At 38.5% G+C, this 25,107-nt stretch overlaps 1 protein-coding gene across 2 annotated transcripts in view; it reads right to left on the reverse strand.

The window, feature by feature from the left end:
• SATB2 (SATB homeobox 2) overlaps nt 1-25,107 on the reverse strand; it is a 289,546-nt gene that overhangs the window by 237,272 nt on the left and 27,167 nt on the right. For both annotated transcript variants that reach the window (XM_038585272.1, XM_038585276.1), the window contains exon 3: nt 24,777-24,930. The gene's annotated coding sequence lies outside the window, so the exon portion shown is untranslated. The remainder of the gene's footprint in view (nt 1-24,776; nt 24,931-25,107) is intronic.

A 25,107-nucleotide genomic window follows, 5' to 3' on the forward strand; every position in this document is an offset into this window, starting at 1 on the left:
TTTTCTTCTCTCAATATTTCTACATCAGGCAAGTCTACAATACTCATGTGGTAGTGAATGACCTAGATTAGGGACCTGTATACGAGAGCCCACAGTCAAAGTCAGCCAACAGCATTTTCATAAATAAGGTTTTCTTAGAACATAGCCACACCCATTCCTTTATGTATTACAGATGGCTGCTTTCACACTACCAGGGCAGAGGTGGGAGTTGCAACAGAGACCATCTGGCCTGGAAAGCCTAAACACTTTTGATAAACACTTTCTATATGCAAAGGATGGAAACATGGATTGCTTCATTACTGTCGTAGATTACATCTATGAGGTTGACACTATTTTTATCCCCATTTTATAGATGGGGGAATGGAGGCTTTAAGATCAAGTACTTGGGATACCTGGGTGGCTTAGTGGTTGAGCATTTGCTTTTGGCTCAGGTCATGATCCTGGGGTCCTGGGATCGAGTCCCACATTGGGCTCCCCGCAAGGAGCCTGCTTCTCCCTCTGCCTATGTCTCTGCCTCTCTCTGTGTGTTTCTCATGAATAAATAAAGTCTTTTTAAAAAAAGATCAAGTACTTAATCTAAAATCCTAGAAGGTGGAAATGGCTCCAAGTTCAAGCTCCCTGACTTGAGGGCCTATCCTCATCTACCATGACAAGACTATGTTTCTTCCTTCATGGCACAGAGGAGAACGGCCAAGGTTAACCTCCAAGCGTAGGTCTCCACACTTCTATACACGGGACAAGGGCCACAGTGGGGATTACTGTGGGAGCCGCTGGCTTCAGAACAAGATATGCTCTTTGGTTTTTGGCAGTTCCATTTCTCTCTTTTCCCCCCAAGAGCCTCTCTGACAATAGGTTAATAACCTCCTAATCAATTGTTTCTGTTTCCTCCTTTGCAGAAAAATACTAGCCATGTAGGCAGTGGGTCTCATTTTTGCCAGTTAAATATCCCAAGAAGCCAAGTGAAGGATTTGCCTATCTAGGCTGAAAACTGGGAAACCCAGTTACTCGGTGGGGGCTTAATGAAGGCAGATGGTTATTTTCTCTCCCTGTTGGTAGCTCCAAGATCACAGGGAGTAAAGGGGAAATGAGGGAGGACTGGAATCCCTCACACAGCAGTGCAGAGGTGGTGCTGGTTTGAATCTAAAGTTGGCCAAAATGCACCTCAGACTTAAAATATATAAAGGCAGAGGCTGGGGCCGCAGTATGTGTGAGGTTAGAAGAGTATTTAAGGGAAACTTCCGGGATGCCTGGGTGGCTCAGTGGTTGAGTGTCTGCTTTTGGCTCAGGTTGTGATCACGGAGTCCTGGGATCGAATCCTGAGTAAGGCTCCCCATGGGGAGCCTGCTTCCTCTGCCTATGTTTCTGCCTTTCTCTCTGTGTCTCTCAGGAACAAATAAATAAAACCTAAAAAAAAAAAAAAAAAAAAAAGATAACCTTCCCATTCCTACCCTGGGAAGCTAGTGGTGTCCAGCCCGTGTGTGAGTCAGAGAGAGGAAAGCTCATGCAGCCCAGAGTCCAAGTAGATTACACACAAAAACAGCTCTTCCAAGAGTAATTTTTTCTTTTTTTAAAAAAAGATTTATTTATTTAGTTATTTTAGAGAGAGAGAGAGAGAGAGAGAGGGAGTATGAGTAGGAGAGACAGAAGAAGTGGGAGAGAATCTCAAGTGGATTCTACGCTGAGCCTGGAGCCCCACATGGGGCTGGATCTCACAACTCTGAGATCATGACCGGAGACAAAACCAAGAGTCAGGGGATGCTTAACAGACTATGCCACCCAGGCACCCCCCTAAAAGTAAATTTCAATAGCACTCAGATTCTAAAAATAATTATTCCACAAATCTTGAGGTTGAAGTACTAAGATTCACTCCAAGTCTTTTTTCCCTTATGTCAAGCACAATGAATCTTACATCACCCAAGACTAAAAGACAAATTCAAAACAAGGAGACACAGTATCTGCTATTCAGGAAGCCCAAAAAGCAAAATGTGGAGGCTTTGATTTTTATATCCATTTATGGATATAATTCACTCTTTGACCAAATAGATTCCTCCCCTGTTGTCACGTTGCAATTCAAATATTGGACATTTAGAGTATAAACCTAGGTGGCAAATCTCCAATGTCAATATTCCTGAGCAGAAATTTGATCTCTGGTCTCTGCTTTTTCCTGAATGGATCTTTTCTAACTATCCAGAAAGAAAGGTCTTTGATTTATTAGGATTGGGCCAAATAAGGCCCAGCACTTAGCACAAACATAGGCCCTGCGGATTCATCTTTGAGATTGTTCCAAAGGCTGAGGAGTTTAGTTCTCATCAGGTTGGTGCCCTTTGAACAAACTTTGCCTGGAGTCATCCTTTAAAACCTTATTAAAGTATTTAGTCTTGTCTTTGTGCTCCCTGAGAATTATCTTCTTTATCTGCCCAGAGCTACAGGTTTGTCAGTCCCACATTAGTGATGGTTGGCCTTTTTTCATATTTCAGAAACTTGAGACTGTAGCAACACCACTCTTACTGACTCCTGCAGTGCCCATGGGGTGGTTTTAATCTCAACGTATGGTGTCCCTGGGTCAAACATCCGATTTTTAAAAAATTTTTGAATTATACTTTTAATTCATGTGCAACTTTCAAAATGGCATGATTTAACCAAGAACAATTTGAAATTAACGGTGGCCATTTTGGAGAACTTTGAACATAAATAGAAAAGGAAACAAACTCTTCACTATCCTTTAGTCTTTATGTTTTAATTGACATAGGAAAACTTCCAAATGCAATTTGGATTCTAAAATTGTCTCCCTAAAAGATTTGTCAATAACCAGAATTTTAAAGAAAATGTTTATGTAAAAGTTCAGGCTTATCATGGTCACGTTGAACTCTAGACCTTCCTGAACTCTACTAAAAATAATAATAAAAAAAAACTAGAAGCCTCTGTGGGACAGTGAAGAGGCTCTAAGCAAGACTTCAGCACCCAATTTCCAAGGAACCGCTTAAACCAATGAGAAGAATTGTCTCTAATGATAAGACAGAAACAAACCTTTTTAAGAGATGCCGGCACTGCACTTTCACTGAGAAGTCCTACCACATTGACTACGCTTGTAGTCTGGAGTTAGGACATTACTTAGGTGATGGAGATTTTTAACACCCCCTCGGACTCTCTCTCACCTAATCTATAATTATAACTTCTATAGTTGTCTGTAGCTGGTCTATAGCTAGCTTTTTCTCATTTAATTTCCACCTTCCCCATCTCTTTGGAAACTTGAGAAATTAATTAATTGTAAAATGTTGTCATTATGTATCACTTAGGGAATATCTAGTTCAGATAGCGAGATGTAACCACAAGGAAAAGATATCAGAAATTAGGTTTAATGGAACAAGCTCTTGCTTCAACACTGACTTTTAAAAACAACACTGACATAGTTGGCTATTGAAAAAAAGAATCCAAGACTGCATGGCCTTAGTTACTGGGTTACAATATAAGAGGGAGAAAAATGCCAAGAGCTTTTAAATATGATTTACAGTGTTTAAAATTTAGGTTTACAAAAACATGCATTTGTAAATTGTATTTGCTAAAATTTCATGTAACATTCCTATTGAAATGATTCCTGGGACAAATGGCTAATTTAACAATTTCAGGCTTAAAATTGCTCTAAGTTCTGCCCCTGATTTTGCCACCATATTAAAAACAGAGTTAGCATAGCATTCTGGTTTATGTTAGTCTTTATTTTTCATACAAAAGACCAATTTGAATTTCCTAATTTCCTTTATTGGATTTGTTAGCCAGTCGTATAAAATTATAAAAATTGAAACTGGAATGTTTGAGTAAATTGTATCAAAATGTCTTTATGAAAAGAGATACATTTATGTAAAGTACAAACTGATAAGATTTGTCAGGACTCCCAGTTTAAAATCGTAAATAATATTTTGAGTTAACTGAAAAATAATCTTTGGATACTTGCACACATAATTTGAATATATTTATGATATTATTTTTTTATTATTTTAAAAAATTCTTTTTTTAGAGAGGGAGAGGGAGGGGCAAAAGGAGGGGAAGAATCACTAGCAGGCTCCATGCCCAGTGCAGAGCCTGATGCAGGGCTCAATCTCATCCTGAAATCATGACCTGAGCCAAAATCAAGTGTCAGATGCTTAACTGACTGAGCCATCCAGGAACCCCATTATGATATTATTTAGTTTAGAGTAGTTCTTTAACACGTTAAAAGGATGTAGAAATGCCTTTGGTTTATGTTAATATATGTTAATGTATGTGTTCATTTTTTAAAAAATATTTTAAATATTTAAATATATATATTTTACAAATATGTAGTGTTGGATGATGGTTTTGCGCAGCAATTAATATATTTTGGTTTACTATACAAAAAAAGGATAATTTTATCTTAAAGTAAAAAAAAATCTGGTCAAAATAAAAAATATGATAGTAAAAGACAAATTTTGGTATATTTTGTAAGTGTAGAAAATCCCTCCTAAAAAGGAAACCTTATTATCTTGGGATTATAATGTCTACAAATAAGGAGTTAGAAAAAACGATGTTAAAAATTTTGATCAAGTTGTTTAAACTGAATGGTTTATTCAAAAAGACATAGATATTTATCAGCAAATTGTTCATGGATGACATTTTTTAAAAAAAGATTTTCTCATTTATTTAGAGAGAGAGAGCAGGGGTAGGAGGGGCAGAAGGAGAGGGAGACAAAATCTCAAATAGACTCCACGCTGAGTGCAGAGCCTGACTCGGGGCTAGATCACAATTTGAGCTGAAACCAAGAGTCAGACACTCAACCAACTGTGCCACGCAGGTGCCCCGTGAATGACATTTTAAACAGTGAACTAGAATGGGTTTTCCGTTAAGTTTCTAAATTATTCTGTGCCCAGATAACAAAATTATTTGGTTAACTCTCTTCGGTTTTAACACACTTTTAAATAATTTTAAAAGGTTTTACTTTTGAAAAAGTTAAAGTTCTTAATGATGCCTCCCATTAATTGCTGTTTTAAACCTATTCCTTGTAACTATTTCTTGCCGTAAGCATATCTTGTCTCCTATGACACTTTTCATTGATTTTTGTGTCTCAAATTTAGACAATAAATTTAGAATAATAAAAATGTTTTTAATACCTCTTACCTCTGAAATACTGTTAAGTTTTCTAAGTGGATATAGGTAACAGGAAGATTTGCTCTTGTACTCTATGAATGAAAGGGTACTAGGCATAACTCAATTTGTTGGCCATTTTAATTTTAATTAACTAAAAACAGTTGAAACCTTTTCTTTATTAGTTAGGATACATTGTTTTTAAGCTGACAAATTCAAAGAGAAGTACAGCATTTCTATGTTAATTATGTATAAATGTGTTATAAATATATATTGATTATTGTGTACTCTGTTCATTGTGTTAAGGAAAACATACTCATGTAGATATAGTAACAGTCTACACAAAGATTTTGTAAGATTTATACATGAAATGCCAATTGGTGACTTTCATAGTACATATTTTTTTTGATAAATTAAAATCCTAGGTATTTATTGCTGCCCTAACTATTCATAATATGTTCTTTTTCCTGGGACAATCATTGATTCAATCCCTCTAGATCAATTTTGTATGATGCTTCAAAGGAGAATTCTATCTTTCATTTAAATACTGTACCATAATGTAATAAATTAGCATGATATGTTCATTCTTATCGCCAAAAGATAAGAACAGCCTTCCTTGCCAATCACCTAATCCACTTCAACATGACAACAGACCCAGTGATTTGACATTTTGGAAACACCATCAGAAAAGACTTCACTTAAACCTCATCAGAAAAGGCCTTTACATGTACTACTAACATCTAACATAGCAGTAAGACTCCAATGATCCATGTCTTCTAGATAAAACATCATCCATTCTTCAACATTCAAATGTTTGGAAAACTATACTCCATGGAAACATAAAACTCAAGTTTTTTATAGACTCTCCAGACAGTTTACTGAAGTGGATAACTACCCCACGATCATTGGAACAAGCAGACGACCACATAAAGTAGACAGATTTCATTCAAGACATCTCTCCCCAGCAAACCAGATGCCAGAAGCCACTAGTCTTATTCTTTTTTATACATTTGTTCTTTATCTTCCATTCTCTCTTACTGGTTCTCATTTCTAAGTTGTTAGTAGACATCTCTGTCCCTCATTCATGCCAATGCCCTCATCTTTGATAATTTCTAAATACTGAACCAGTTCTTTAGAGACTGGCAAAGCTAAACACCCATATCCAGACTAAAGAGAAAAAACCCCACAGGTATATAAGGAAGATTCAAATAGTTTGTGGGATGTTTGGGACGTGTCTTAATCATTAAAAATAATCTTTGTGTCCATGTTTATCTCCATTATGGTTGCCAGATGCCTAATCTCCAGAATCTTAAACACTCCCATACTAGAGGTTTCAATCAATAATCACTCCCCAAAATAGCCAGAAGGTATAATGCCTATGGTTATCAAAACAACTACCATTAAAAATATTCAACCCTTTTAAATAGATTCAAACGCCATATTTTCTTTTTTAAAACTGAGATATAATTGACAAAGTTGTATATATTTAAAGTGTACAATGTGATGATTTGAAATTGTGAAATGATTACCACAGTCAAGTTAATTAACACATCCATCACTTCACATAATTACCTTTTTTTGGTGAGAATGCTTAAGAGCTACTCTCTTACTCCTAGCAAATTTCAATACAGTATTATTAACTATAGTCAACACACTGTACATTTAAAAACCCTCAGAACTTATTCATCTGGTAACTAAGAATTTGTTAGGTACTATGCTTTCAACAAAGGTACAGAACTAAATTGGCCATATTCCCCAAAGAAAATATTCTACCACCAAGAAAGTAAAAAATGTCCATCCTGGTAATTATGCTGCAGTGGAGGGAAAGAGCTACTGAGAACTGAAACAGAAGGCACAACTTTCAAAAACACAAAACAGTTAAACTGCATCAAGCCTAACCATCTTGAGCATCATAGAATATCTAGGCTCAAACTTCTGTAACATGAGCTCATTTAGCCCCGTATGTTCTGAGATAAGACCATGGACAGTGATCTAGCACCAACTGCACAAACTCACACTTAAAGACCATGGGTTGTTTGAGCAACTAGCCCCGTCAAAGCCATTGTTTGATTAAGCTAACCGCCATCTGCTAGAAGTATCCTTTTATTTTTTTAAAGATTTTATTTATTTATATGAGAAAGAGGGAGCAGAGAAAGAGGGCATGCAAGCAGGAGAGAGGGGCAGAGGGAGCAGGAGAAGCAGACTCCCTGCTGAGCAGGGAACCCCACTTGGGGCTCGATCCCAGGACCTTGAGATCGTGACTTGAGCCAAAGTCAGATGCTAAACCATCTGAGCCACCCAGGCACCCCGATGAGCCCCCTTTTAAACCACTCCCTCTTGAAATATGCCAAGCTTCCTCTGGTGTACCTTCTTCCTTATGCACCAAACTAAACAAACATTGGTTTCAGATATGCTCCTGGTGGTCTTTGCTTGGTAGGCTCTACAAATCTTATGAAATAGGTATTTATTACTATTCCCAGAAATATTTCAGATTTTATTAAAGAAGAATTTTATCTTAGACCAGCACCGTCCAGTAGAACTACTTTTTTTTTACATATATGTTTTTAATTGGAGTTCAATTTGCCAACATATAGCATAACACCCTGTGCTCATCCTGTCAAGTGCCCCCCTCAGTGCCCGCCATCCAGTCATCTCCCCGCCCACCTCCCTTTCCACCACCCCTTGTTCGTTTCCCAGAGTTAGGAGTCTCTCATGTTCTGTCTCCCTTTCTGATATTTCCCACTCATTTTTTTTCCTTTCCCCTTTATTCCCTTTCACTACTTTTTATATTCCCCAAATGAATGAGACCATATAATGTTTGTCCTTCTCCGATTGACTTATTTCACTCAGCATAATAAGTAGAACTACCTCTGATGATGGAAATGGTTTATAATCTGCACTGTCGAGCACAGTAGCTACTAGCCACGCATTATCATTGGGTATTTGAAATATGGCTAGAATGACTAGGAACTGATGTTTTAATTTTGTCTAATTTTAATTAAAATCTAGTGACTAGAAGTCATCATATTGGATAGTACAGTCTTAGAACATGTGCCATTGCTCACCCTGCTGGGATACTTTATCCAAAGGCATTTTCTCAGGGAGTAATGCACTTGATCACTTCCCTTCTCTACAAATCCCTGTAATAGTCTGCATACATGTAGAAGGAGCCTTCCTGATGAGGGAGGGGAAGTAAAACTTAGCTTTGGTCTTTTAAGGGAACGTTTGGTTGTAGGATATAGTTTCTGCCTCATTTTCTGATTGAACTAGCTTCTGCATCACCAGAGATTAGCAATAGCATTTTCTATCTACTCATCAACCAAAGATGTCACTCTGTCTCAAGTTGTACAGAGTCGGAATACCATCATGCTTATGAATCTTCCTTCACAGCACTCTTATTTGTGGAAATTCTATAAAGATCCCGGCATGTGACAGACTTTTGTGCTTATTTTCCTTTGTAGTTAATGTGAGTTTTCATAATTTTAGGTGTCCTAATAGGTATTTTAAATGGACAGTTGGCAGACCAAGAACCAGAGGCTGCTTAAGTTGATATTATCTTAAACCAGAAGCCCCAATGTCACTAGAATGTTTATGGCAGTATTTGATGTTGTATAAGAATGTCTATCACTCAGTTATTTTATTGTATTTTGTTGAGATATAATTGACACACAACATTGTGTAAGTTTAAGGTGTACAGTGTGAAGATCTGATATGTGTATATTGCAAAATGATTACCACAAGAGGATTAGTTAACAATTCCATCATCTCACATAATTATCTTTTTGTGTACAGTGGAAACATTTAAGATTTACTCTCTTAATAAGTTTAAAGTATACAATATTGTATTTTAAACTATACTCATCATGCTATACATCAGATCTCCAGAATTTACTCATAAATGTAAATTTGTATCCTTTGACATCTCTCATTTCTCCCATCCCCTAGTCCCTGGAAATAACCACCATACTACTTTCTGTTACTATGATTTTGGCTTTTTTCAATTCCACATATATGTGAGATCACACAGTATTTATCTTTCTCTGACTTACTTCACTTAGTCTAATGTCCTTAAGGTACATTCATGTTGTCACAAAAAGCAGTTTCCTTCTTTCTCATGGCTGAATAATACGCCGTCGTGTGTGTGTGTGTATGTGTGTGTATCACATCTTTATCCATTCACCTATAGATGCACATGTAGGTTGGGTCTATATCTTGGCTATTGTAAATAACGATGCAACAAATACAGAGGTATATAAATCTCTTCAAGATCTTGATTTCATTTCTTTTGGATATATACCAAATGTGGGTATTCTGGATCATGTGATTTTTAATCTATTCAGGAACTTTCATACTGTTTTCCATAGTGGCCGCACCAATTTCCGTTCCCACCAATGGTGCACAAAGTTGCCCTTTTCTCCACAGCCTTGCCAACACTTGTTACCTCTTGTCTTTTTGATAATAGTCATTCTAACAGGTGTGAGGTGATAGCTCATTGTGGTATGGATTTGCATTTCATTCATGATTAGTGATGTTGAGCACTTTTTCATGTTCCTATTGGCCATTTGCAGATGTTCTTTGGAAAAATGTCTGTTCAGGGCTTCTGCTCATTTTTTAATTGGTTTGTTTGTTTTGTTGCCATTGAGTTGTATATTTTGGATATTAACCACTTACGAGATAGATAGATGGCTTACAAATATATTCTCTCATTCCATAGTTTGCCTTTTCATCTTGTTGGTCATTTCTTTTGCTGTGCACACATTCTTTTAGTTTGACATAGTCCCACTTTTTAAATCCTTGCTTTTGTTGCTTGTGCTTTTGGTGTCTTATGTAGGAAATTGCTTCCAAAACTGATATCATGGAGGTTTTCCCTATGTTTTCTTCTAGGAGTTTTATAGTTTCAGATCTTATGTTTAAGTCTTTAATCTATTTTGAGTCTATTTTTTGTGAGTTGTGTAAGACACCTCAATTCAGTTTCATTTTCTTCTTGTGGTTATCCAGTTTTCCCAGCATCATTTATTGAAGAAATTATCCTTTCTCCTATTAAGTATCTTGGCTCCCTTGTCGAATACTAGTTATTGTACATGCAACGGTTATTCCTGGGCTGTTAAGTCCGTTCCATTGGTCTATGCTTCTGTTTTTATCCCAATACCATAACATTTTGATTACTGTAGCTTTGCAATACATTTTGAAATCAGCAAGTGTGATGTCTCCAGTTTTGCTCTTCTTTCCCAGGATTGCTTTGTCTATTTGGGGTCTTTGACAGTCTCATAGAAATTTTAGGATTATTTTCCCTCTTTATGTGAAAAATGCCATTGGAATATTGGTGGAGATTACATTGAATCTATAGATGGCTTTGGTAGTACAAACACTTTAACAATATTAATTCTTTCAATTTATAAACACAGGATATCTTTCCATTTATATGTGTCTTACTCAATTTCTTTCATCAATGTTTTATAGTTTTCAGTGCACAGATCTTGTACCTCAACAGTTAAATTTATCCCTGTTTTATGTTTTTTATCCTATTATTTGTGGCATTGTTTTATTTCTTTTTTCAGATATTTTGTTGTTAGCATGTAGAAATACAAACTATTTCTTTATGTTGATTTTTAATTGAATTATTTTAGAGCATTGATTCTCAGTCTTGACTGCACATTAGAATAATTTGAGGAACTTTTAAAGATTTCAAATGCCTGATCAAATAATTCAGAATTTCTAAAGGGTGAGACCATGGTATTAGTGTGTTTTAAAGTTTCCTAGATGATCCCAATAGGCAGCCAAAGACAGAATACTCATTATTAGTGAGTAGTTTAATACAATTAATGATTTCATATTAGAAACAAAGTGAAACACTTCTCAGATAGTTCAAAAGGATAGTCGTCGTCGTCATCATCATCATCATCATGATCATCTCTACTCAGTGACTTCTTAGCACACTGTAGTGTCTTCAGTCCCAAAGCATTTCTATGAGGTAGGCATCATTATTCTCATTTGTCATATAAAAAAACTGAGTAATTAAAAAAAACTGAGTAATTGATTAGGGATCTGAATTTCTAAACCCTTGCCTTTTCTTGTTTTTCCTCTTTTCTTTTCCTTCCTTCTTACTGATGTATAGAACATGGTATGCGGAAAGAGTGTGGAAACTTCATACATCAACTTTCTGTGTGTTCACCAACCTAGCAGCTCTAAACCCTTGCTTTTTAAATATACTTTACTGCTTCCACAAAGTCATTTGAATCACTGATTGTCTCAATGCCACCAAGAATTAATATTCTGTTTCCCAGAGTTAAACAAACTGAGGGCTGCTGAAGGGGAGGTGGGTGGGGGGTGAGATAACCGGGTGATGGGCGCTAAGGAAGGCAAGTGATGTGATGAGCACTGGGTGTTATACTATATGTTGGCAAGTTGAATTTAAATTACAAAAAGAATTAATGTTCTGAGCATTTATGGTATCTCATCCAAGATTTCTCTTTTAAAAAAATGTATTTATTTTCACATATACTAGGCAGCATTATCATTTATCAGAGACAAAAATTAAATATCACGTGCTCTCGTTTTAAGTAGTATTTTTCTTTTTCACTAATGAATATTTATTACTGCAGGTATTCGTTGAAAGTCAACTTGTCATTTTTCTTAAATTTTATTTTTAATTGATTTACCAATCCTGTGTTTTGAGTACCTCAAGTTTTTTAAAAAAGTATTTTAATTCTCAATAAAACTATAAAGGTGCATATGTAAATTTCAAGATACCACATTAAGGGTAAGGAAAATAACATGCTGGCTTTAGGGGGAAAAAAATGAATGAAAACAAATAATTAGGCTGAGAATGCCACTAGGTTTTTCCACATGATAACAGATCTTTCTGTGAAGCCACGCTCCACTTTGCTCTAGTTTGAGATAATCTCCTTTATTTCTTGACTATGAATAAAATCCAGCAAATACCTATTGAGCACCAACTTTGACCATGGAATAATGAAGGGGAAGTTAATGATCACAATCTTTTACATTAAGTAAAACTAATTGCAAAGCTATTTCCCATTGTACCAGATGCAGCGATGCCAGATATATTTGACGAACATTTTTTATTTTGTATCTTTGTAAGAAATTTGGCTGTCTTGCATCTTAGCTTTACATGACAGATGTTAGGGGCCTTGAAATTGTCTCTGGATTAAGGAAAATTGTGAGATTTGGGGGCCGGGTGGGGGCTCACATTTGTGTATCATCAATATCCTTGAATGTTTAAACCAATACACCTACATAGCGTGAAAGTGAAGTATGGTATTTGAGTCTAGACTTAGTAGCAAACTACAAGAATTTAAACCTAAGCTTTCCCATGAGATTTTGGAAAACTAACTTAAAATTCCTTCTCAGTTTTCCCATCTTTTAAATGGGAATAATGAGAGTAACACCCACCTGATAGGGTTGTTGTAAGTTTTAAGTTACTGACACAGGTATATTACTGAGACCAATGTCTGGCACAGAGTAAGCATTTGCTATTATTACAACCTAGGTTTAAACTTTGAAGAATCATATGTAATTGTTTTCACACAAGAGTTTGGAAAAAGAATATGATCATTGGTTGGCCACATATCCTGTTGTTCATGATGTCAGTCGAGGACTTTTGATCTACTACTTATTCAGCAGTAAAAAGCTTTACGCACTTACTATCTTATTAAAAGAACATCCAGAGTGTTGACAATGTCAGAAGGCATCTTACAGGACATTTTTCCCCTGCAGCTCAGGGCAGCTGTGCATTCTGAGACCTCATGCATCCAAGGTGGATCCACACACCTGTGTGGAAGATGTAGAACTTCTCCCTGTGTGTTTCTGAGTATTAGTCCCTGACAGGAAAGACAGAAGCAAGTTGCAGACTGTGAAAAGGACAGAGATGCTTGGCAGTATGGATGGAGGATTTAGGCATTTGTGAGCAGCTTTATTTGACAATGAATCCCTTGGAGTATAAACATTAGGGATTTGAAGAATTTTTAGTTATTATAAGAAGACCTTCAGCAATCTGTTTTTCCTTTTAATTACACAACTGTACATTTGTGTAAAACTTCGCAGTTTTCAAAGTAAGAGATCCATTGGCATCATGATATTCCTTGCTCCTTCCTAACTGTTCTCTTCCCCTCCCCTGGTCTAGAGAAGTCTGAGAAAAAGGACATAATGAAGAGGATGATAAAACAACACTCCAGGTAGAGGCAAATAGATGGAATCCTAAAAAAGCAAAACCTTGGTCCACAGAATATGACTGAACCTGAGCACGTCTTTCTGGCATTTACATTACATTGCTCATGTTCTAAAGAGTCTCTGAGGTGAGCAGAATTCTGGCCTCTTAAGTAGCTAATTTAAGGAATATATATTCTCTTGTTGAGGAAAACTTGGAACGAAGATAAGAAATACATCTGTTGTTTTTAAATTTTCCTTTGCAATTGGGTCAATTTGGTCTAATGTATAAATTCTTCCATTCAGGACTAGCTCGCGGTATATTGTGAATTATGAATTGATAGGAACAGACGTGTGGGGCTGCCTAGAGACTGTGTCATCTGGAGGCCCACTGATAAAGTTTCCTTTTTACTGATATTTTTTTTAAAAAATGGATATTTTACTATATTTGAAGTCATATGAGATCTCTCTTTGGAAAAAGTGCTTTATGGGTTCAAAATTTGATCACGGCTTCTTTTTAGGGTCATGGCACTAAGTCTATAAAATCATCATGTAGGTTGGGCTTCTCTTGACAGCCATGTGGCCTTTTACTTATTTTCTTGCCCTGGACCCTTTCTATGTCATCTTTCATTCTGTTGTCAGAGTTCCGAAGGACAAATTTAATCACATCTCTGCCTTCAGAATACTTATTGTCTCCTTCTGGGCCCAAGAATGAAACCCTAATTCCTCAGGAAGACATTCGAGGCCCTTCCTCTCACTCTTCTCCAGGAAGTCTTCTGCTGTGTGCTCCATGCCAACAGAATCATGGCTGGTTTTGTTCACCATTTTCCAACAGGTTCAAAGGCGGCCAGCACATGACATGGAGAGAAGACAGCAGGGTGGAGACTGGGGTGAACTGGCAAGTACACGCCTCTCTCAAAGAGGGAGGGGGCACAGGAGCTGCTACCCAGCTCCAGTCGTTTGTTGCCATGTGGGAATGTAGGCCCAGTGTTGCCAGATCTTCTGATTTTTTTTTTCAAGAGAAGCCAGAAATCTGGAATTTTATGAGAAATCTTCCAATTTTTAAATCTTGGCAACTAATTCAAAATATTTTTAAAACACTATATGGGCCAAAAAGAAAAAAAAAAAAAAAAGAGTCTGCCAGCTGAGACTGTGACCTCTTTGGTAGGAGCCAGAAAGTGTTTGCCACTTACCTAGCCTTGTGCTCCACCCACACTACACTTCCTGCCATTCCCCAAATATGCCATGTATTTTGTAATCCTCTCCCACATTGATCTTGCTGCCAGGAACGCCCTCCTCTACTCCAGTCGGAAACTCCTACTCATCCTTCAGGACCCAGCCCAAACGTCACCTTTCCTGGTGAGGTTCACCTTCCCTGAGGAGGTATAGTCTGCTTCTGCCCAGTGGGTCATAGCGCGTACCACGTACATGGTGTTCCTTACAGACCAGGAGGGACTCTCTTATGAATCTTCTCTGGCACTGAGAACAGGCTCTGGCACATAGTAGGCTCTCACTAAATGTTTGTTGAAGGATGTGTTCCCATCAGAATGAATATATGAGATTTCCTGAGGAAATAAACACTTTTCAGTTCCTCTCATCTTTGCCATGTTGATTTCAATGTGGTAGGCAAATCCATCTGTGGATGTTGGTGTCCTTTTTCAGTTCTACACTACGTGCAGACTGTACTCTTTTTGGAGCTCTCCACTGTTACCACACTCATTGGCTTAGGGTTAAAGCATATCTAGGCAGATGGCTATATAACTATTTGTCTTAAATGGGCTAAATTATTCAGATTGTTTTTTGGGAACTTAAGGTGTAGTGGAAGAGTTGTTTCTTCAATGACCTGGAAGTTAAGTTTTATAGAAATAAAATGACTGCATGCTGAGTCAGGTAGTTCCAATTTTAAAAATATGCCTACTAATTTTGTAGTTTTGTAAGCTTACCTTCTTTGTAAGAATTTCATTTCTTAAAATTGTTTGAATTATGTTTGATGTATATTATGAGAATAATGCCAGCCTAAATGATTTCATATGAAAAATGAAAGCCACTCCAATCCATCCTTACCTCTGTTAAAGTAAAACCATAAGGGCTTCTAATTCCTAATTTCCTGTATACACCCCGTACTTCCCAACAAACAAGCCCATCCACATAATGTGACCACATATCCACCCACACAAAAAAGCCCACAGATTCCATACACATACATGCATATAAACAGAGAAATATACTAGGCAATTTGCATATAATCATTCTGTCTACACAATAATATTCAAAGTAGACTTTCCTCCTCTGGAATTCAATACACTCAAATCTTAATTAGGAAATTGCATCTCTCCTATTTCCATAAATCCATACACTCCTCTATTTTATTTTTCTGAAATTTTCTACTTATTCTAGGATTAAGACATAACGTGTCTAGAAAATGTGAAAGGGTTTTGAACAAAAGGCAAATTGTTTTTCTGAAGTTATCAACAGAAAGTTACTCTCTTGTTCAGGAGCTGACCAATTAGTTGAATCGAATAAGATTCGAACGAAGATCTCTCCATCCATTACTACTATCATCCCTATAAAATCAGAGAGAGAGAGCAGAAAATCAGTTAAAAAGAACCCCCCCCCCCAAGACAGTAACTCTAACAATAAAGTTCAAATTTGACATTATCCAAAGGATGACTAAAAGTCATGAACTGGAAAATCCCAAATAGTAAAAAATGAAAAGAATAAGGCTTTCAAATGATTTGTTTTCCAAATCAACATGATACATCATCTTTCCATGATGACTGACAATAGATTACTATAATATGAAGTTTACCGTACAAGATTATGAAGAAAGAACAGGATTATGTTCTTTCTTCTACAATATTTTCTCCTAAAATACACCACTAATAGGATTACTCAATTAGGGTCTCAAGAACTCCAGAAAAAGGTCAGGATAACACACAATGCTATGCTTGGCAGTAGAGTCCAACCACAATTTCAATCTCCCTCCTCTGCCCTCGCACACAAGACTCCAGAGGCTAAAATTATGCCAAGTCATTAAAGTGTCACCGATTAACTTAAATGGCCTCCACAACAGTAGGAATCCAAATGAACGAGAAACTAAAAGCACTAGACAATGAACTCAAAGGTCAGAATTCTAAACTACAAGTTGGTGGGACCTTGGTCACTGGCTAACCATAGGCATCAATCCCCTTACCCATTTGTTTATGTTCTATCACAGACCCTGTGGATGCAAGCATGATTAAGATGTAGGCTTTTAGAGCACAGGGCTCCTGGTGTGAAGCCAGGGAGTTCAGGCCCCCTCGCTCGGGTACAGTGGTTCCAGGGTCTCCTGAGCTCTGCGCTTCCTTCATCTGTCCAGGACAGGTGCACTGTTCCAAGATGCTGTGCGCTCTGCTTTACCTTGGTAGTTTCCTTGTCCTTTCTGGCTATTCACTCATTCTAAAGCATTTTTAGGAATAACTGTGATGGCAAAAACATTATGAATGCCCAAGGTGTCCAATACAAAATATAATATGGTATGTACTAGTCAATCTCAGGCTGAATTCATAGGTTTTCAGGATAATTTGAAAGTTATCTAGGTAATTTGGTGGGGACAGGTGACTTGGGGACCCTACTCTTCCGCCATCTTGCCCCGCCTCTGGTATCTACTAGTCAAAAGACAGAAGGGACAAGGATATATATATAGTGGGTTAAGATGAAGTTAGCTACTAGTGAAAAAGGAAAGTATATTAACTGGAACTCTCTTGCTCTCATCCCATGAAGCTTGCCCATAATTTTAATTTTCAGAGATAATAGGGAAACGCCAGACAATGAAGGCTGTTAGAATTTCCAGATGGGAAACTATAGCAGGTCATTTTTAGACTAAAAAATCCCACATCTTTCCTTTTAAGGAAAATAAAAATCTTTTGGTATGATGTAGTCATAGGCATGGTTCATTATTAGGTTATAAATTTTAAAAACCTTATTAGGATCCCCAAACCAGGAACATAAAAGTATAGTTTATCCCCTTCCCAATAAGGACATATTTATTGGCATCTACAGTGAAAAAAAAAAAGGCTTCTGAAAGTCCCAAATGTATCTAAATAAGCAGTTAAGAATACACAATGTGCATATGCCACATCAAAAGAGGTATTGTAATTTAAGGACTGTAGGGTAAAAATAAAACCCAAATCTGCCACAGTTGCATAGAAATGTGTTTAATCCTCTGTCTGAGTTATTTGGTATGAAACATTACCCTGCCCCCACAAACCTTGACACAGACTTTGGTGGAAAGTTAGCCAGGCCACTGGGTTTCTGCAGGCTCTGTGGTAGGGTTGGCCAGTCTTCACTCCCTCCCAGGGCTACCATGCTTTAAATAAACTCATCTGACTTTAAAGGAATGTTATGCAGACAGATTGTTTGTTTGCACTTGTATTTCTGAAATGGAGATGCTTCTGCTTGTGTTAATCTGGGAGCAGAAAGCTTTACAACAAAGAACAGAGTCAGGGAAATCTCATTTGTACCTGGTATAAGGATTCCGGTCGGCCCCCATACTGAATTCTTTCTTAGGGACGACAGTTGTCCTTCAGGCCAGTCAGGAGCTCTGTACCCATGAGGCCTCCACATGGTTCTTGGAGAAATTAGGGGCATTTCCCCCTTAAATTATATTAGTAATGCTTTGGTGCCAAATGAGTGGGTTGTTTTTTTTTTTTTTTTTTTTAGTTACAATTGCACGTGCATATAATGATCATAATGCTAAGAAAAAGTTATTGACATAGCAAGAGAGCTAAAATTGGTCTTCTCCACACTTTCACATGTTTATTAAACATCTACTTCATGCCAGGCTTTGTATTGACTCAAACAGAAATACGAAAAGAGCATCCATGCGGGTGCACTAAAAATAGTTCACAAAGGCTAGACAGTGAGTGCAAGGAGGGAATGACAGACCAAGAGGAGCGAACTCGAAAGCATTGTACTAGAAACCCAACGTAGCTGCAAAGCAAGTGTTAAGGTCAAAAGGCAGAGGCAAGGCAAAAATCTCAAAGATTTCATCATCTTTGAAATCTTTTATGAAGGCACCATCTTGGTGCCCATGTGCCATCTCCCAGTAAATTCATCCTGGACAGGCTTTCCTCCCACCTTCCTAGAGAAAGCTGTTTCTCCTGCTGAGTACCAGATTTTTAAAATTTTGAATTCATATTGTATAAGAAATATGTATGTGTGTGTGTATGTGTGTGTGTGTGTGTGTATATATAAAACCACTGCCATCCCATTCAGTGTGGTGAAAGGTCCATCCCCCCACCCCAAAAGGCACAAGGAAACCCTTCAATGAAGGAAACGCAGAGTCACATCTCTCACTTGCACTGAGGCTCTCATTTAGTCAACTGGGAGCAAGTTTTGCCTGCAGGATTCCAGTGCTGAAACTGTACTTTCTGTGCCCTGGACTCTTCCATCAGGTACCGATAGTTGATTTTTAGAAAATTAAAGGTAAGGTTGTGAACATTATGGTTTGGCCAACAGCAGTCCAAAGAGTTTAACATGATCAGATCTGTGGTTTACAATGGTCTCTGTAGCTTGGAGGAGGCATAGGAGGCGGGGAGATGCAGATATATCTGGATACTGTTGCAAAGGTTTGTCATCAAATACAGGCTATTGGAGATGGAATGGATGTGGTAAAATTGACAGGGTGTGTGATTACTGAGATAAAAAGAATGAAGCAGGGAAAGGTACAAGTCACAATAAGATTGATCTTTGACAGGATGTGCAAAACTCTGAGCTCATCCTCACTAACAACTGATAACTTGGGCTAGTAATACAGAGTCACATCTAAAAAAACTTGACACTTATGGTGTGGACTGGACTAGGATGTTTTTCCCCAGTATCTCTGCTGTGAAGGACATACACGTTAGGGTTTACGACGTATTAGTGGGCCAAAGTTTTTATTTACATAGCTACGAAATAATTTTTTTAAAAGTCAGATTTAGTTTGGTAACAAGGGTATCAAACTGGTCCGTGGAGGTACAGCACAGGGACTAACTGGCTAACTTCAGGTTTCCCATCAGTGCCTGCCACTGACAACTCAGCAAATTATGGACTCCGCCAGGTACAACGGAATACAGTATGCTGTTATTAGCAAGAAGTAATTAGGGTCAAAAGTCTTAGTTGGTCATTATGTATAATGTAGCACTTTTCATAGAAACAAAAATGTCAGCCTTGACTCAAATTTAAGGAGACATGCCATTACGGGTGTTTTCTTTCACTGTGGTTTATTTCTAGCATGAATTTGAATCCTTTAGGATTAGGATCTGGCATTTGTACTTGTGGCTACAGCATGTGGGAAATAAAAAAAAAATCAATAGAATTCTATCTCAACATTCTGACTAGTTAAACTTAATACTACCTGCATGATATCTGTTGAGGACTATATTCTCGTTCCTTCTATTTTTGAGCCCATCCGGGAGAGAGTGTCTGTGAGTGTGTTTGTGACACTGCACATTATAGTTCAAGTGAAATTAATGATGTTTGTTCAACTTACTTCTAGCTCTTCAGTGATTTTAGCTAAGGAGACATGAATGACTATGTCTTATACTAAGCAATAATCGTATGTGACAATACTGAAATATTAAGCTTCTTGTCAGATTTCCTTTTAGAGAATTCCATCTAGGGGCTGAGATATTACATAATATCCCTAAGGCAAAACCTGCCATGTATTTACCTTCTGATTATTGTAACACCACATATAGCCTTATCTTTAAAATTCCAAGACACACATCTTTTTAGAACTGAACAATATTTACTATCAAATCATGCTATAAAAATCTTTAAAAAAGATACTTCCTCTATAAGACAGATATAATAATAGATAACATTAATCTCCAAATTAATAAAAGATCGGTAAAATTTAGGAACAATGTTAAAAATAACCCCTAACAATTGAGGAATATTAAAAGCTGAAATAAAGTATATCTATCATTTTAATGTCCCCAATTATTTTCTCTTCAACAAGGCTTGACTAGATTGAAGTCTATGCAACACAATGAAAACAATTTTCAATTTGGCTCTAGCGAACACAGTACATTCAAGTAAACATTCTCTTTTAATGACTGAAAAGACATTTTAAGTCCACAAAGGGCACCCAATTAAACCATTATCTGTACCAGGTATGCAATCATTCTTAGGTACAGCCAATTTCAATTTCTGCCTTTTAGCAAGAGTATATCACAGGTCTGAAGTAAGACCTTCTTCAGGGTAAAGTGCATTTCTGGAATATTTAAGTCTGGTGGGAGAGGTAAAGAAATGGTTAGTATCTTCTCAACAACTGCACATCTAAAAAGAGAGGTCTCAGTTTTGACCAAGCCCAAGGGAAAAAAAACCCACATATGTGTAGGAATTACCCCACACATATGCAGAAATAAAAACAAGCATGACAACAAAAAAATATAAGCAACATGTAGGAAAGAAAACCCCACATATACGTAGGAATAAAAACAAGCTAGAAACATGTGAACACAACCGAAAACCTTTCCCAGTGCACCTCGCCCCCGGGAGCAGTGATCACAGAGGCCACCCTGCAGGGTGCAGGATGCTTAAAGACAGAGCACAGGCCCTGTTTCTCCTGAACTTAGGCAGGCCATGTGTTTTCCCTGAAATTCTGGGCCCAGCTCTCGGTTTTCTCCTCCGAGTATTCTATCCCCTAAGTTTTCTCTGTAATGCTAGAAGTTGGCCTGGATTTCCAACATTTCAACATTCCTAATTAAAGGAGGATTGTCTTTATCGGGCTGGCAGATGGTGCCGCGGCAGAGTCTGCTCAAACTGAAGCATGTTTGCAAGGCCTTCCCTGCTGGAGATTTACCAGGAGAAGCAAATGTACTCGGCACACCTTCCATGGCAAGTAACTAGGTGAGTGGCCAGGTCCTCAGAGAGATAGAGATAGACATGGAGACATAGGGAGAGAGAGAGAGAGAGAGAGAGAGAGAGAGAGTTAGGGAAGGGGTGCGTAGAGACAGAGAGAAGGAGATGGGGATAAGCAGAGGGCTAATACGGCAACTTCGAGGTCCTTCCAACTTGCAGCCCTGCTGTCATGTGCTGCGGGGCCAGTGAAGGGTAGTGGCTAAATGCAATGAAACGCCGGGACACCTGCACCCCGATGTTTCTAGCAGCAATGGCCACGATAGCCAAACTGTGGAAGGAGCCTCGGTGTCCAACGAAAGATGAATGGATAAAGAAGATGTGGTTTATGTATACAATGGAATATTACTCAGCTATTAGAAATGACAAATACCCACCATTTGCTTCAACGTGGATGGAACTGGAGGGTATTATGCTGAGTGAAGTAAGTCAGTCGGAGAAGGACAAACATTATATGTTCTCATTCATTTGGGGAATATAAATAATAGTGAAAGGGAAAATAAGGGAAGGGAGAAGAAATGTGTGGGAAATATCAGAAAGGGAGACAGAACGTAAAGACTGCTAACTCTGGGAAACGAACTAGGGGTGGTAGAAGGGGAGGAGGGCGGGGGGTGGGAGTGAATGGGTGACGGGCACTGGGTGTTATTCTGTATGTTAGTAAATTGAACACCAATAAAAAAAAAAAAAAAAAAAAAAAGGGTAGTGGCTAATATCAGAGACCTAAAATCCGAAAGACTCTAACTGGAATCCCTGTGCCACTTATAGAAGGGCAAGGCCTTTAATTTCTCCACAACTCAGTTTCCTGCTGCATAAAATGGGGACAACATAATTTTCCCAGAGGGATATTATCAGAACCCCATGAGGTAATGAATTTAAGGAGATTATTTTTGCAACTGACATTGACACAGGGTCAGGTCTCAATAAATACTTTTATATTATCAAATGTAAGTTAATTGAGTTTATAACTATATAAGATAATAGAGATATAAATCAAATTATTTTTATAGAGTGTTAGCCTCAACGCTACTGATTTCGGTAAGCTCATGTTGCTCCCCGGATTGTGCTGTTCACATAGCACATAAACACTGGATCAACTGGCTTCCGTTTGGAGTATGACCTTAACTCCGGGTCTAGTAACAGCCAAAGGGTTTGCTTTCAAGGAAACCTACTCTGAGTTTTAAATATCAATGTCAAGGTTAAGTTCTCTGGCAGTTTGCTTTCTCTCTGGTTCTACCGTACTTGTACAGGCCAAGTAAATATTCTAGGAAAAAAATAAATTTTACAGTGTTGAGGATACAGATTGGCTCTCAGCCCATGGGTGAGATGATGGTGTTCTTCTTCCTCAACCCTATTCCTGATACCCTTTTCGCATCTCTCTTGGGAATCAAAGTCAGGCTCTTAACAATCAAGTTGTCCCAGAACCGTCACCTATGGTATTGACTGATGATAACCATTGCTTCTCAACAGAGCATATTTGAATAGCCAAAAAAGACTTCAGGAGGCAATATAGTCAGCCTCAATTGCAACATTTTAGCAAGTGTGTGGCCAGGGAGCCTGCCAGGAGCTGCCCTCTCCCACCTCACTTACACTTTTGTAGTCACCTACCTGGCAATACTGGGGCAAATGGAAAATCCGTAGGGGACGGACCTAACTAAAATATAAAACCTGGGGACACCAGTCCTCCTCTTTCCTCTCTCTCCAACTCTTCTACAAATGGAAGGAAAGTAACTAAATTCATTTAAGAGAGGCATTACTAGTGGCAAGTATTGGCAGGATGTGGAACAAGTGGAACTTTTGTATACCAGCGGTAGAGGTGTACATTGGTGCAGTCACTTTGGAAAATCACTGGGCAGTTTCTACTAAGGGTAAATGACACATAGTCCCTGACTTGGCAATTCCTCTCTAATAGGAAGGCATACCTATGTCCACCAAAACCACGCACAAAATGTTCCCTTTAGGTATAGCAGATAAAAACTTAAAGTAACTCAGATGTCTATCCACAGTAGAATGGATAAGTAACTTTTGATATCCATACAATGAAATACGACACGCCAAAAAATTAAATCAAGAAGGAATCGCTACACACAACACAATAGAGGAGTTTCACGAACATAATGCTGAATGAAAGAAGTCAGATACCAAAGGGTACACACTGTATGTTCCATCCTACACAAAGTTCAAAACAAGGCAAAATGAATTTATGGTGTTAGAAGTCAGAACCGCGGAAGAGGACATGGAGACGTTTTGTTTCTTGACATGGACATCTGGTCATACAGGTGTAAGCCCTTCGTGAAAATGCACTGATTGTAAACTTATGATTTGTGCCTTTTGTGTGCATCTCTGTTGTATTTCAATAAAATGTATACAAGAAAGCACAAGAGTCTCCTGCACGAAGACTAAAAATGTGGCCGGCCCATAGTTCGGAGAGATGCTTTGCTGGTTGAGCGAGTTCCCTGAGAAGGAGCAGTAGAAGGAAGATCAGCACACCTGAGTTTCACTTAAAACATTTGAACGAATCCTTGGTTCTCTCTTGGCCTCATTTTTCTCCTCTCAAACAGGAAGGATGTCCCTGGAGGTCCCTAAGATTTCTCATGGCTCTATCATGGGCACACGGACCTCAGAACGAGCACACTGAATCACGGAACTTGTGGGCGGCCCCAACCGGACAGCAGGCGGACTGCAGTCCCTAACGTTCTCCCACAGGTGAAGGCCGCTTCCCCTCAGACAGATTCTTGGGCAGCAGTCTGATAGAAAACTACATTAGAATAGGTTTCTAGAAAAAGATTTTTTCTCTCTGGCAGCCTGGATCTTGTCAATGTTGGGTCTCATTGAGCAATAATCCCTCAAAGAGAATTCATCCTTAATCCTAATAGAAGCGACAAGGGTGAAAGCAGTAATTACACTTGAGGTAACCAACCTAAAGACCTTAAGTAAGCTGTTCGCCGGGTGGGGCTATGTTCTTGAAGCTGCCAAATGCAGCACTGAATTTTTGATCACCTCTTGCATTTGACCTCCTAACAAACTGGGATTATCAACATCCCCTTGCCAACTAAATTCTAATGAGGAGGTCTGAACTGAAATTAAATGCAGATAGTTGAAATGAGGCCTTATTATGCTAACCATGTCCTTCAGCTGGGCCAAAAGCTTCCCTAAATTGGGATCTTTGCTTTGAGATGGCTTTTCCCATGCCCCACGCGGGGAGGGGGAGAGGCCCATTTCATCAGCACGTCCTCCCCTGGCCCCTCTCTTCTTACCTTGGGACAATCTAGAAAAGTTATTAGGATGGAAAATGTTTTGCTGAATTTTTTTTTTTTTTTGCATATAATTTCCGAGAAATTTCCAAAATAGCAAGGGGATGCTGACTTCCCACTAGGACTCAATAGAGTGTAGCAAATCAAACAATTTTCCAAAAGGCATTTTCCTACCACTCATCTGACCACACATCCCACCCCACAGAGCAGCACTGTGGCTGCAAGCAGAATTCTATCTGAACTTCACAGATTGAAAAAGGTATATTTGCAAATGTGGGAGGGAGCAGAGAAAAACCCCAGTGTAGACTTTTGAGTGGGGCGGGGGTAGGAAATGACAAAGGATAGCAGTGTAATCAGGAAAGAACCAAAGTCACTTACTTTGTGTAACTGAGCTGAGGTGGGGTGACGACGTGGGCATCCCGGGGAGAGTGACTCCCGGAGCGACGCGCAGAACGGTTTCAGATTCGACTCTCCGTGATCTGCGGGTCTCGTCTAATCAGGGAAACTTTAGTTTTCGCCATTCCTTGCTGAGCTGTGACACATGAAAATAATTACTGAGGTTAGGGATGGAAAATATTTATTAGGTCAGCTCGACCATCCTTCCCACTCTGTAGGCCGGCTCCCCGCTGGGCCGGGAAGACATGGCTGTGACAACGACCTGGCCTGTCCCGGGCACCCAGCACCTGGAAAGCAGCTTATTGGGTGCTTC

Source organism: Canis lupus, chromosome 37, assembly GCF_011100685.1.
Source record: "Canis lupus familiaris isolate Mischka breed German Shepherd chromosome 37, alternate assembly UU_Cfam_GSD_1.0, whole genome shotgun sequence".
Taxonomy (NCBI): domain Eukaryota; kingdom Metazoa; phylum Chordata; class Mammalia; order Carnivora; family Canidae; genus Canis; species Canis lupus.